Source organism: Equus asinus, chromosome 12 (assembly GCF_041296235.1).
Source record: "Equus asinus isolate D_3611 breed Donkey chromosome 12, EquAss-T2T_v2, whole genome shotgun sequence".
NCBI lineage: Eukaryota > Metazoa > Chordata > Mammalia > Perissodactyla > Equidae > Equus > Equus asinus.
In genome coordinates, this window is record NC_091801.1 from 46,378,608 (window position 1) to 46,391,604 (window position 12,997).

The 12,997-nt window shown below is 40.0% G+C and overlaps 1 protein-coding gene across 2 annotated transcripts in view; it reads left to right on the forward strand.

Moving 5' to 3' along the window:
• Nucleotides 1–12,997, forward strand: part of LAPTM4B (lysosomal protein transmembrane 4 beta) — a 67,661-nt gene that overhangs the window by 3,151 nt on the left and 51,513 nt on the right. The gene's annotated exons all lie outside the window — the stretch shown is intronic.

Here is a 12,997-nt window from a genome sequence, read left to right on the forward strand (position 1 = left end):
AGACCATTTTTTGTTTGTCTTTGTTTTATTTTTTTCCTTTCTTTTACTGAGGCATCATTTACATATGGTGAAATTCACAGTTCATGGAATTGACAAGTGCATACCCCTATGCAACCCACACCCCTAGAAAACATTTCCAAAACCCAGAACACTCCCTTGTGCCTTTTCCAAGTTAATCCTCGCCCCACACACCCCTACCCCATGGATGAGTTTTTGCCTGTTCGTATAAATGGAATTGTAACTGTGCTTTTGTGTTGGGTTTCTTTGGCTTAGCATACAGTCTTTTAGATTCATTCATGTTGCTGGCCTCTATCGATAGCTTGTTCCTTTTCATTGAATATACCACAATTTGTTTATCCATTTGCTGCATGATGGACATTTGTATTCTTTCCAGTTTGGGGTTTTTATGGCTAATGCTGCTCTGAACATTCTTGTGCAAGACTCTTTGTGAATGTATGTTTTTATTTCTATTGAGTGAATACCTAGGAGTGGAATTGCTGGTCATTTGGTAGATGTATGTTTAACTTTATGAGAAACTGCCAACCAGTTTTCCAAAGCTGTCCTGTCCTTTTACACTCCAACCAGCAATGTATAAAGTTCGTTGCTCCACATACTTGTCAAATTTGGTGTTTAATTGTTTTCATTTTAGCTATTCTGTTGTGTGTGTAGTGGTGGCTCCTGGTGGCTTTTGTTTGCATTTGCCTTGTGACTAATGATGTGGAATGGTTTATCTTTGCTTATTGGCCAATCATATGTCTTCCTTTGTTAAGTGCTATTTATTGCCCATTTTTACTTTGGGTTTTGTCTTTTTTTCTTATTGATTTGTAAGACCTCTTTATATATTTTGGACACCAGTCCTTTGTTAAATATACATTTTGTGACTATTTTCTCCCAGTGTGTGACTTGTCTGCTCATTTTCTTAATGATATATTTTGAGGAACAGAGGTTTTTAATTTTGATTAAGTTCAATTTGTCATTTTTTTCTTTTACAGTTAGTACTTTCTGTGTTCTAAGAAATCTTTTCCCACCCCAGATTTGTAAAGATATTCTTATATTTTCTTCTGAAGCTTTATGGCTTTAGCTTTGATACTTAGATCTGTGATCCATCTCATGTCAATTTTTGTGTTATGATCTGAGTTATGTTGGTGTTATGATGTTAGAGTTTTGTATTTGTTCATTTAAAAAGGTAGCTTAGTCTCTTAACCTAAAAAAGTTGAATTATTACATGATCCTTAATAACTATAAATGTTTTTAGAAAGACAAGTAAAATGCTTATCCATCTTCATAGAGAATGAAGACTGACTTGTCCTGGTTTCCAGAGGGATCATGATATAAAAGAAATACTTGAAGCAGAATGATTACTTTTGCAGTCTTCTGGGATTTCCTCTCTTTCTTCAACAAAACTTATTATTCTAAACCTGAATCCATTAACTTGCTCCCCAAATTTGCCCATACTCTAGTCTGTCTTCCACTATCTATCTAGACTTCCCAGCTAGATGCGTCTATTCCTCTTGCTACCTTAATCTCTTCCTTTATTCCATCTCCACAACCTGTTGATTTTTGCTCTGCCTCCTTCTATCCTCCATTTCCCTCATTTAGGCTCTCACTAGCGCTCACTTGGCTATTATAATACTCTCCTAGCTGGTCTCTGCTTCTAGCCTTGCCATCAATAATCCATTTTTTTTCCAGTCTATTATAGATGCAGTTCCCAGAGGTATTTTTCTGAAACAGGAATATGAACTTGTTATCCTGCTCCTAAAAACTGGCTCACTGTCCCAGGGAGGTCTGTGTATTTCATGACCTGTGTGTTTCAAGCCAACTTAAAGTGGCTTAAACGATTAACACACTGGTTTCTGCCACATCTCTTTACCCTCTCTCCTATCTCCTCCCCTTTCAGGTTATCTTCCTTTTGGGTACAAATGGCTGCTGTATTTGCCAACCAGTACTTAAACCCGAAATCCTGAAATTCATTCTGATTTGACAAACTTAAGTTATCCCCCAGAACCAGACAGAAGTCAGGGTTATATGACTGAATATACTGATCAGTTTAGGTCTGGGATATTTTCTAGCCCTCGAACTATAGATTAGGAGGGATGTGACCTAGGGGTGGGGTTAACTTTACTCAAAACACCAGGTTGAGAGCAGAGGGATGAGTAATTTCCCAGGGAATCTGAGACTGTTATTGGGAAGAGGAGGAAAGAATGTTTGGAGGACAATAAAAAATACCTGCTGCACTCCTTAGGGGAAAGCCCTCATTTCTGTGGAGTATGTTTTAACATCAGGACCTGAATTTCTCTCTACACGCTCAAGCATACTTTGTCCTTTGTAATTTCTTTCATTGTTTTGCTGCACAATTTTCTTAGGGTGTTAAAAAGGGGTACTTGTACCTGGAAGCACCTGTCATTGACACCTGGGTTGGGTCCCCCTTGTGCATATCATCCTTTTTATCATCATCCAGGTGTATTTTAGGAACTTAATCATTCAGCAAGTACATACTGAATGCCTCTTTGTGACAGACACTATTCATAGGGTCACTGGCCATATATCAGATTATAAAAGATGAAAGAGCTCAGAGTAGCTAGTCCCATTGGCTTTATGACGTCGCCTTTCAAATAATCAGCTAGTTCACTTTGAAAGTCACAGCTTGTTTGTGTACCCAAGCCTGATGGGTTCTTTTTATATCCTGAGAAATTCTGGTGTGATAACTAGTGATTTTTGTCTGGATAGTAATGCTGGATGGTAAAACCAGTGTCTTGTATTTGTAGAGTGATTGATAGTTTTCAGTGGGCTTTCGCATTTGCTCTTGTTTGGACCTCAAAGCAACCCTGGAATCAGGCGTGATAGGTGCTGATATGCTTATTTAAGATTAATAATTTCTTTCCAGCTGTCAGATTCTATAACTTGGCCTGTAAGTCCAGGCAAAATATGGGCTAATTTACTGTACTTATGTGTTCTTTATCACCTAGAGTTTTCCCTTCTGTGTTAGGTTGTAAAAGACTGAAATGCTAAGCTAAAGAGTGTGATTTTCTTCTGTAGGCAGTGGACAGGCGTTGGACAGAGGTGATAGGATGAAAGCAGGTTTTAAAGAAGATTAAAGTGGCAGGCCCTTTCGATGGCTGGAAAACCAGAGAGGGTATGTTCTAGTCCTTCGGATGGGAGATGGAGCAGGTACAGTTCCTTCCAGCCTGAGTCTCTTGTGTGCTAAGGGTGCGAATCATACACTTGGCAATTTTTATCAGTGAACGAGTGATACAAGTCTCTCTTGCCATCCAGACTTTCTCTGACTAAATTCAGGAATTGAATAGATTTTGATAGTGAGAGAAACTAGAATTTTGAAAAATCTCCAGTGAGCCCTCTTTTCAAAGTACAGGATCTCTCTCCTGGTACCCTATTCACCCCAGTATAAAGGATCAAGGGAAGTTCCATAAAATGTTGGCCAGTGAAGATTTCAGTGGTATTTAATATCTTTTTTAGCTTTTATTGCATGTTATGATACATGTTCATCAGAACATTTTTTTTCCCCTGGGGAAGATTCACCCTGAGCTAACATCCATTGCCAATCTTCCCCTTTTTTTTTTGCTTGAGGAACATTAGCCCTGAGCTAATATCTGTTCTGTCTTCCTCCACTTTATATGTGGGTCACTGCCACAGCACAGCTTGATGAGTGATGTAGGTCCCTGCCCGGGATCTGAACCTGTGAACCTCGGCTGCCAAAGTGGAGCACACTGAACTCAACCACTAGGGCATGGGGCGGGCCCATCAGAACATTTTAAAGACAAGCTGGCTGAGAAATAAATTAAAGATCGCTATCAAAGCTGTTTTATTGGTATCAGTCTCTCTAGGATCCACTTTAAATATATATAACTTTACTAACAAAGCATCAAGTATTAAACTGGTTAATGTGGGTTTTGTACCACGAAGTGTATTATGTCTAACTAAATGTGTAGTATATTTGTTTTGTCAACTTACTTTGAATCTTTGCCATGAAGGAAGAGACCACAATTCTCCCTTCCCATCCCATCCTCTTTGGGGCCGATATCTTATTGGTCAATAAGGGATGCTAGGGGAAATAACGTGTGAGCCCCAGCAGCACAATTCACTGCTTTCTCTTCTTCCTCCCAGCTCCCTTAGCTCTTAGAAGAGCTTCTGGAACCTTGATGAGAGTTCTTGAAGAGCTATAAACTGGGTAACCCATTTTACTTGGAGCGAAATAAAAAGAAAGCAAAGACCTCACTTCTTCAATGCTCTTAGCAAACTTTTAAGGGTTTAGAGTTGCCTCTTTGCAGGTACAGCTTCCAAGGGAAAATTATTTTGCAGTCAGGGAAATATGTGGGGGCCAAAAAATGCTTGAGGAAATACAATTTCAAATTATTAGTAAAAATAAGCTTGAGCTTCTTTCTTTCCTTTCTGCTAAAAATTACATAGCTAGCTGTTTCCTGGTACAGAGATGGTGAAGCCGTAACTCTTGGTGCATAGTAGGTACTGACATCTGTGTCGACTAACAGTAGAGGGCTTGAGGGTTGCAAAAATGGGGGAGTTACAGGTTGGAAAAAGGAGCACTGAGGAGGTCACCTAGGCAAGGCCAGACGGGATAGATCAGAGTCTGGCCCTTCCTTAATGAGCCCTCAACCTTCCTGGACCAGATGTTGGATCTTGTCAGTGCTCTACACCTGAGTGGCTGATTCACACCAGCTGAACTCATAGTAGACTGACACGTAAAACCAGAATGCCAATTCATTAATATTCAGTGGGCAAATACAGTCGTTGAGATGAACACTCCTATCCTTAGGCCTGTGTATCCCTTTCCTTTAGAGGACACTAAATTATGAGTGTTGAATAATTTGAGGACTCAGTCGCTTTTCATGAGGACAGCCTGGTGAGGCCAGCTTCATGGGAGATAACATTCCGGACTAAAAAGATCAAGTCTCCAGGGGACAGTGTGGCTTCTTCCAACTATGAGTAAAGAGAGGGGTCTGTTTCTCGGATAGTGGTCTGTTGAGGGCTCAGTTTTGATCACCCCACCCTTGATCAGCATTGCTGGGCTAGGAGTCTTTTCCCTTTGTCCTCTGATATCTGTTCTTTTCTGTTTCGTGTTAATATTTACTTTAACCTCTGTACTTGTTATGGTATAGATAAAGCTGCTGTGACAGAGAGAGGCAAAAATGCAGTACTTATGTAAGATAGAACTTTATTTCTCTTGTATGAACAGTCCAGGGAGGCTTGGCAGACGTTGTTCTGTGAGGCCGTCCAGAGCCCCGGGCTGGTGGGGCGGCTGTGTCACAGTGATGCACCGATTCCTGCTCTGGTTCTAAGGAGGGTGCTTCCTCGGCTGTGTGGTTGGAGACAGCTCGCCAGCACCATGTTTGTCTTCTGGTCTGCTGGAAGGGAGAAAGGGCACCTGGAGGACAAGCAACTTTACTTTTTAAGGATGTGAAATGGAAATTGCACACATCATTTTCACTTATATCCCAGTACCAAAAATGAGATATATGACCTAGCTGCAAGGGAGACTGGGAGGTGTCGCCTTTACCCAGGCATCTGTGTATCAGATGGGCCAGTGACTGTGAAAGAAGGGAGCAGATTTGGGGCTGTCTACTAGTATGATGTGCCATCTAAGGGCGGCCTTCTTTCTTTCTTTTTTTTTTTGAGGAAGATTAGCCCTGAGCTAACTACTGCCAGTCCTTCTCTTTTTTGCTGAGGAAGCCTGGCCCTGAGCTAACATCCGTGCCCATTTTCCTCTACTTTTTTATATGTGGGACACCTACCACAGCATGGTGTGCCAAGCGGTGCCATGTCCGTACCCAGGATCCGAACCTGTGAACCCCGGGCTGCCGAGAAGCGGAACATGTGAACTTAACCACTGTGCCACCGGGCCAGCCCCGTGGCCTTATTTCTAAGATCCTGTTGCCCAGTGGGCAACCTGTACCAACTACAGGGGGCTTTAATTCCGGTCTACAAAACAGTGTTAGTTAGTTCGCAGTACTTCAGTCTTCCTTTCTAAATTGGAGTTACTAATTCTAAAAATAAATAATTCTAAACAAATATTTATAAAAATATCACAAAAAGCATTTAAATAAGTCAGAAAAATAGTTATGACTGTGGATAAAACTAAGTGGTGTCCACATGTAAGTGTGTTTTTCCCAAGGTGTGCTCCATTAATGGCGTTTTTAATGGACTATTTAAGAATTTTTAAAAAGATAAAATGAAGAGCACGTGAACAGCAATTTCTGTATGAAAACGCAGATAGTCATCCATATAAGACACAAAATGCAGCTAGCTTATGGATCAGATCACTATAGCTGCTTATGGATAAGGACTTCCCATCTCCAAAGGAAAGAATTGTAAAAGTTTAAGCCTAGAAGGAATGTTGATGCTTATCCAGTTTCCTTCTTCCCTCCTTCCTTCATTCCTCCTTTAGAAGATTTTGAGAACTTCCTGTGTGTTAGGAACTGTGCTAGGTGCTGGCGATACAATGGTGATTCAGAATAGATACAGTCCTTGCCAACATGGAATCCATGGCTAGTAGAAGATATAAATACTACTCAGTAACTAATATATATTAATTGGTAATCCCACAAATACATATTGGAACATAATTTTGATAAATACCACAAAAGAGAATGTGTGGCACTATAGTAAGGCATGGAGGGGAGTGTGGGGATAGAGGTGGCAGTGTTGGAGAGCCTGACAGTCTGTCTTTAACTGGAGAAATTAGTCCACTTATATTAACAGTGATTACTAGTGGATTAGGACACTTCATCTTTGTTTCTGTATTTCTCTCTTGTTGCCATCTTTCATATTGACTGAGTTTTTTCTCATCCATTTTTTTCTTATCTGCTATTTTGGAAGTTATGCCCTATTTCTATTATTTTAGTGCTTCACTCAATAAATTTTAACATGTATGCTTAACTCATCAAAATCTAGAGTTAACAATATCTTTGCCTTTCTTTTGAACAATACAAGTTCTTTAGCACCAGTCATTTCTTGTATTTTGGTATTTTTTTTTTTTAGACTTGATTTAATTGCTTTTTTTGTTTCTTTTGAGGAAGTTTAGCCCTGAGCTAACATCTGCCACCAATCTTCCTTTTTTTTTTTCACTGAGGAAGACTGGCCCTGAGCTAACATCTGTGTCCGTCTTCCTCTACTTTATATATGGGACGCCTGCCACAGCATGGCTTGACAGTGGTGCGTAGGTCTGCACCCAGGATCCGAACTGGCGAACCCCGGGCCACCAAAGCAGAATGTGCGAACTTAACTGCTACACCACTGGGCCGGCCCCTGGTATCTTTTTTTAAAGCTCCCCAAGATGTTGATCTGTACAATCAATGTTTGTTTAGAATTACCCACATATTTATATCTCTCTTTGTCCATTATTCTCTCTTTTTCTTTTTGCAATCACTGTACTTTTTATTTTAAAAAAGTCTATTTTAGAGGCCTACCTGGTGGTACAGCAGTTAAGTTCCCACGTTCCACTTCGGCAGCCTGGGGTTCACCAGTTCTGATCCTGGGTGCGGACATGGCACCGCTTGTCAAGCCATGCTGTGGTAGGCATCCCACATATAAAGTGGAGGAAGATGGGCACGGATGGCAGCTCAGGGCCAATCTTCCTCAAAAAAAAAGAAAGTATATTTTAACACTCAAAATATGGTAAGTACATGATCTGTCATTTTCTTTTGCACTATCTTCCTGTCTGAAGTACATATTTTAAAATTTCCTTTAGAGAGGATCTGTTGGTGGTAGACTGACAGCTGTTCTTTGAAAATATCTTTATTTGGCCCTCATTCTTGAAAGATATATTTGCTGGCTATACAGCCCTGGTTGACAGTTCTTGTCTCTTAGTACACTGAAGCTCTCCTTCCATTGTCTTTTGACTTCTTGGCGGCTGAGGAGTCAGTTGTCGGTCTTACTGACATTGGTTTCTGATTCATTGGGTCTGGGATGAGTCTTGTGGTTTTACATCAGGAATAAGCTCTGGGTGATGCTGAAGCTGTGGGTCTGCAGACCACGTTTTTGGTAGCGATGGTTTAGTGAACTCATACATTTCTGATGCTAAACTGTCTTACAGTTTTGCGTTATGTAGTTAAAACTTTGACTTTTAGTTTTTATTCCTTCAAAAGATACTAAACAGAACTACTAACTGAAGTCTTGGTGAGGAGAGCCAAAGAAGTTATAAGGAATAAACTTTAATAACAGAGAAATGCTATAGCACTTTTGTGAAAATCTTTTAAAAATTTAGTTAGAAATTACAATCGGTGCCTTCTTTGATTCTTTTGTCATTTTTACCTGAGAATATTTCTTTGCCTGTTTTTTTTCCTGCCAACAGTTTAAAATTAAATGGGAGTTTCTCAGATAATCTTTATTCTAAAGTAAGTTTGTAAACGAGAATAGAATCTTAAAGATATGTATTTACATTAGTAACAGGTAATTCATAATTTACTAGATAATCTTTTCATTAGTTTACTTTGAGAATTGCTAAGAACAATGATCTTCAGAGGCTGTCTACTTTTGAAGTATCTGATACTGTTTTCTTTTAACTAAAAGTAGCAATATCAGATATTGACATCACCTTCAAGAATGTTCCCTTGCCTAGATTCATAGTAATGAATATTTATGGAATATACTTTATGTATGGAAAGGAGAAAGTAATTATTCAACAATTCAGCATTATGATTACAAAAATTTCTTTGTCTAAAAAGATGGTTAGATTATAATATATCATTACATTTGATTTTATTTGACAAGACTTATAGAAAACTTAGCTGTCAAGGTGTACTTCAGCAGCTTTTTGTTCTAGAATTGCAAACTGTTTCAGTTCTAGATGTGTATGCTTTTTTGTCTTTAATTTTGAAATTTGTTTTGTTTTTGGGTATTGAATGTATTGCTATTTTATTTATTTATTTATTTATTTATTTATTTATTTATTTATTTAGAGGAAGATTAGCCCTGAGCTAACATCTGCTGCCAAGCCTCCTCTTTTTTGCGGGGGAAGACTGGCCCTGAGCTAACATCCGTGCGCACCTTCCTCTGCTTTATGTGTGGGACGCCTACCACACCATGGCTTGCCAAGCGGCGCCATGTCCACATCCGGGATCCGAACTGGCGAACCCCAGGCCACTGAAGCGGAACATGTGAACTTAACTGCTGCACCACCGGGCCGGCCCCTGTATTGCTCTTTTGTTAGACGATTTTAACTCTAAAGTACAATATAACAACCCTGTTCTTGAATGGTATGCAACATTTATATTCTAGTGGTTAAGTCTGTGACTGTCTTCACTTTGAAGAGTTTTCTCTTCTGTTTTATGAGTTTACTTCTGTCTTTCGTGGACAGCTACAGGAATAAAGTATTTTTTTATATATTAAAACTAAACAAGGAATAAGTAATGTAATCGCTTCAAGCAGTCTTTCAAAGCATCTCTCATGATAATCCAAGTTGTTGGAATAGGATGGTCGCAAATAGGGACTATCAGACCTCATGAGTAGAGGATATTAGAACACAGGGACCACCATGTTTGCTGAGCTAAACATCACTTGAGCATTTTGCGCTTTCTCTTTTCTCTTCCAGATGCCAGCCTTCTAACTTTCTAGCACTTGATGCTTTCTTTATGCACAGAGTTTAGGTCTCCATAGGCTGTCCTAAACCAGGCTCTGGGCTAGGCCTATCTCTTCATATTCAGATATCCAGAATGTTCTTTAAGGCATAAAAGGAATGAAGCATGCACGTCCTCCCCATCCGCACCCCCACTTTCAAGTATCCCAGAGGCTCTCTGGACAGCTTTTCTCTTTCTGCTGCCCCACCTTCTGTCCATTGTTCAGACATCTTTCTCATTAGTCGTGAGGGCCCCGTCTTCTGAGAGCATACAGTTGTGTCTCAGCCCGAAAGTGTCTCAGAACCCAACCACGTCCTTTCAGAGAAATTGAGATTGCTCCTGTTGCGGTGGCAGATCGGTTTCATTTTGCTTGCCAACCTCTGTTGCATTGAGAGTGGCTGTCTGGAACACTCCCTTGAAAAGAATTCTGAGCCTGCTGCCAGGGGATTGGGTAAGAGTCACCAGGGCTTGTGAACTGGGTGTGGTGGCTTCTTGGGTGGAACCTGGGTGACTGGAAAGAGCATGTGTGGCATTTGTAATCCAAGGACCAATGATAGAGTCTCACCTGAAAGTGCTGTGGCCTTGTGCGGGTTTCCTCTGCGGTCTGAGTCCTCATGTGTAGAATGGCGTAGTGGTGGTCCCTTCGCAGGGGAGGCAGCCCCTCAATAACTCCAAATGGAGTAAGCAGTGGTGGTGGTTTGTTGATTTCATTCCTCACCCATGAGGAGGACAGGCTGGGCTACAAGGTGAATCAGGAGGACCTCGTTGAATTTGGGGGAAAAGAATCTCTACATTTTAAAAATTTGCATGTGAAATGGGGCTCTAATAAAAGATACAACTTCCATTTTACAGCTTAAAGTTTTCCCTTTGCAGTATGTAACCTAGAGACTGTCCTTTGATTTATAGCTTCTGCAATTTAGAACATCGATTGTAATTATAATCTAACTCAGAGGGCTCCCAAGAGATGCTTATTTTATGTTTTTGTTTCCTTGTATTTTCTCTAACAGTTAATTCTTAGCCACTTAGTCTGATGCCCTAAAATTCTTTGTGCTATGATCTTTGTCTCTCAAGATTTCCAAAAGTCTGCTACTTTCTGGCGTTAATAAAGACATCTTCCTGTGAAGTCTTTCAGCTGCCGCCTGTCCCCCAGCCATTAATCCGGCAGAATTCCTTTTCACTTTGAATGGAACATCCAGTTTATTTGACTGTCTTCCTTACTAGACGGCAGGCCTTTTTGAGGGGTTCCTGTCATAAATATGTGATGTTAGCATAGTGCTTGGCATGTATTTGTTGGCTCATAGGCAATTTTTTGAATGATTGAATGAATAAATCAATGACTCTTACAGCATTTCTTCTACATTTTACTTGGCTGCTGCTGCCTGTTTACCCCCTGGCCTGCTAATCCTTGCGGGCGGGATGTGTCTTATTTTTCTTGGTATAACCCAGTTTTCAAGCAGAGTGTTGGGCACACAGGTGAACTAATTTAGTCAATTTCTTAGGCAAATAGGATTTTATGGTAAATCTGGTTTTTTCTCCAGAATATACTTACCACAATTGTTTGAATTGAAATAGCAAGTATTGGAAATTTATGTCAATATCAGATCAGGACCATGTAGACAGGGGCTTATTTGAATTAAAAAACACATTTGGATCAGAATTCCAAAGTTTCATTTAAAGAAATTTCAAGTAAAGTTTAAACATACATTTCATTTTGATTTGCCCATTGAAATTGGACCCAAGAGAAAGGCATATCTGCCATTAATAGCTTTTAGAAAAAAAATTTTCAAATATTGGAGTATATAAATTAGCCAACCGTCTGAAAACAGTATATCAGATTACAATTTATATTTATTTTTAACCATTTTCACTGTGAATATTGCACACATACAGAAAGTACACAGAATATAAACCCCTTGGTTATTGCTAAACAAACGCCTGTGTATCTATCACCCAATCTGACCGTTCTCTAAAAGGTTACCCTAGGGGTTACAGCGTATGGCCTTGACTTTTTAAGATCCCACAGTAATTGGTCTTCATTCTCTTCCTGGACAACGCAAGGACCTAACGTCAGTTCAATTCCAATTATCCTCTCTTGATTTATATGTTATTGCTGTGTATTTTGGTTCTATTTTGTACTCATAAATCTTTATTATTGTTATTGTATGTTATCAATATTTATAATGGCAACATAATTATCATTTTTGTTCTTCATTTCTTTGTACATCTTCAGCCTGCCATCTGGTATCATTTTTCTTTTGCCCAAAGAACACCCTTTAATGCTTTCTTTCCTGCTGAGCTGCTGATGACGAATTCCCTCACTTTTTTCTGAAAGTGTCTGTTTCATTTTCATTCTTGAAGAATTTTTGTTTTTTTAAAGATTGGCACCTGAGCTAACGACTATTGCCAATCTGCGGCATGTAGGTACTACGCTTGGGATCTGAGCTGGTGGACCCTGGGCTGCTGAAGTGGGGCGTGTGAATTTAGCCACTGTGCCACCTGGCTGGCCCCTCTTCTTTTGTTTTTATTAAAGCCAGGTGTCTGAGTATTTTCTTTTGTCTTATTGAACTCATTAATGTCTTGCAGCTCCGTCTAATGGATTAAACCCACCCATTGAGTTCTTGATTTGGCTACATGTTTTTTCATTCTAGAGTTTCTCTTTATTCTTTTTTAAATCTGTCATATCCCTTTTTTGGTGATTCTAGTTCCCTGCCAAAATTCTTGTTCTGTTTTTTCTTGTCTTCTTGCATGTTGTAAACACAGTCACTTTAAAGGGTGTGCTCATTAACTTCAGTATCTTGAGTATCTATGGTCTGTTTCTGTTTTCTGTTGTTGCTGCTGGTTCTTGTTCTTAGCATCCTGTCTCCTCCTGTTTCTTATATTCTGGACATTGTTTTTGAAAAATTGAAGAAATAATTCAAGGCATAGAATGATGTCTTTCCCCACTCAGGATTTTTTTTTTTTTTTTGAGGAAGATTAGCCCTGTGCTAATCTGCCACCAATCCTCCTCTTTTGGTGGGGAAGACTGGCCCTGAGCTAGTATCTGTGCCCATCTTCCTCTATTTTATATGTGGGACACCTGCCATGGCATGGTTTGGTAAGCGGTATATAGGTCCATGCCCGGGATCTGAACCGGCGAACCCTGGGCCACTGAAGCAGAGCATGCAAACTTAACCACTGTGCTACTGGGCTGGCCCCTCCACTCAGGATTTTAATAACTTCTTACAGGGGCCTAACAACTGGGGATCCCGTTAATCCAGTTTCAGGATTCAGATGATGCAAAGCGAGACTGTGTCCTTGTACAGGCATGTCTACTTCTGGTTCACCTTCCTCCAGTAGTGAAGCGCCTTCAGGGTCTTACAGGAAAGCCGGGGGGATTTCTGCCCTCAGCCCCACACAGCAGGTCCTGTACT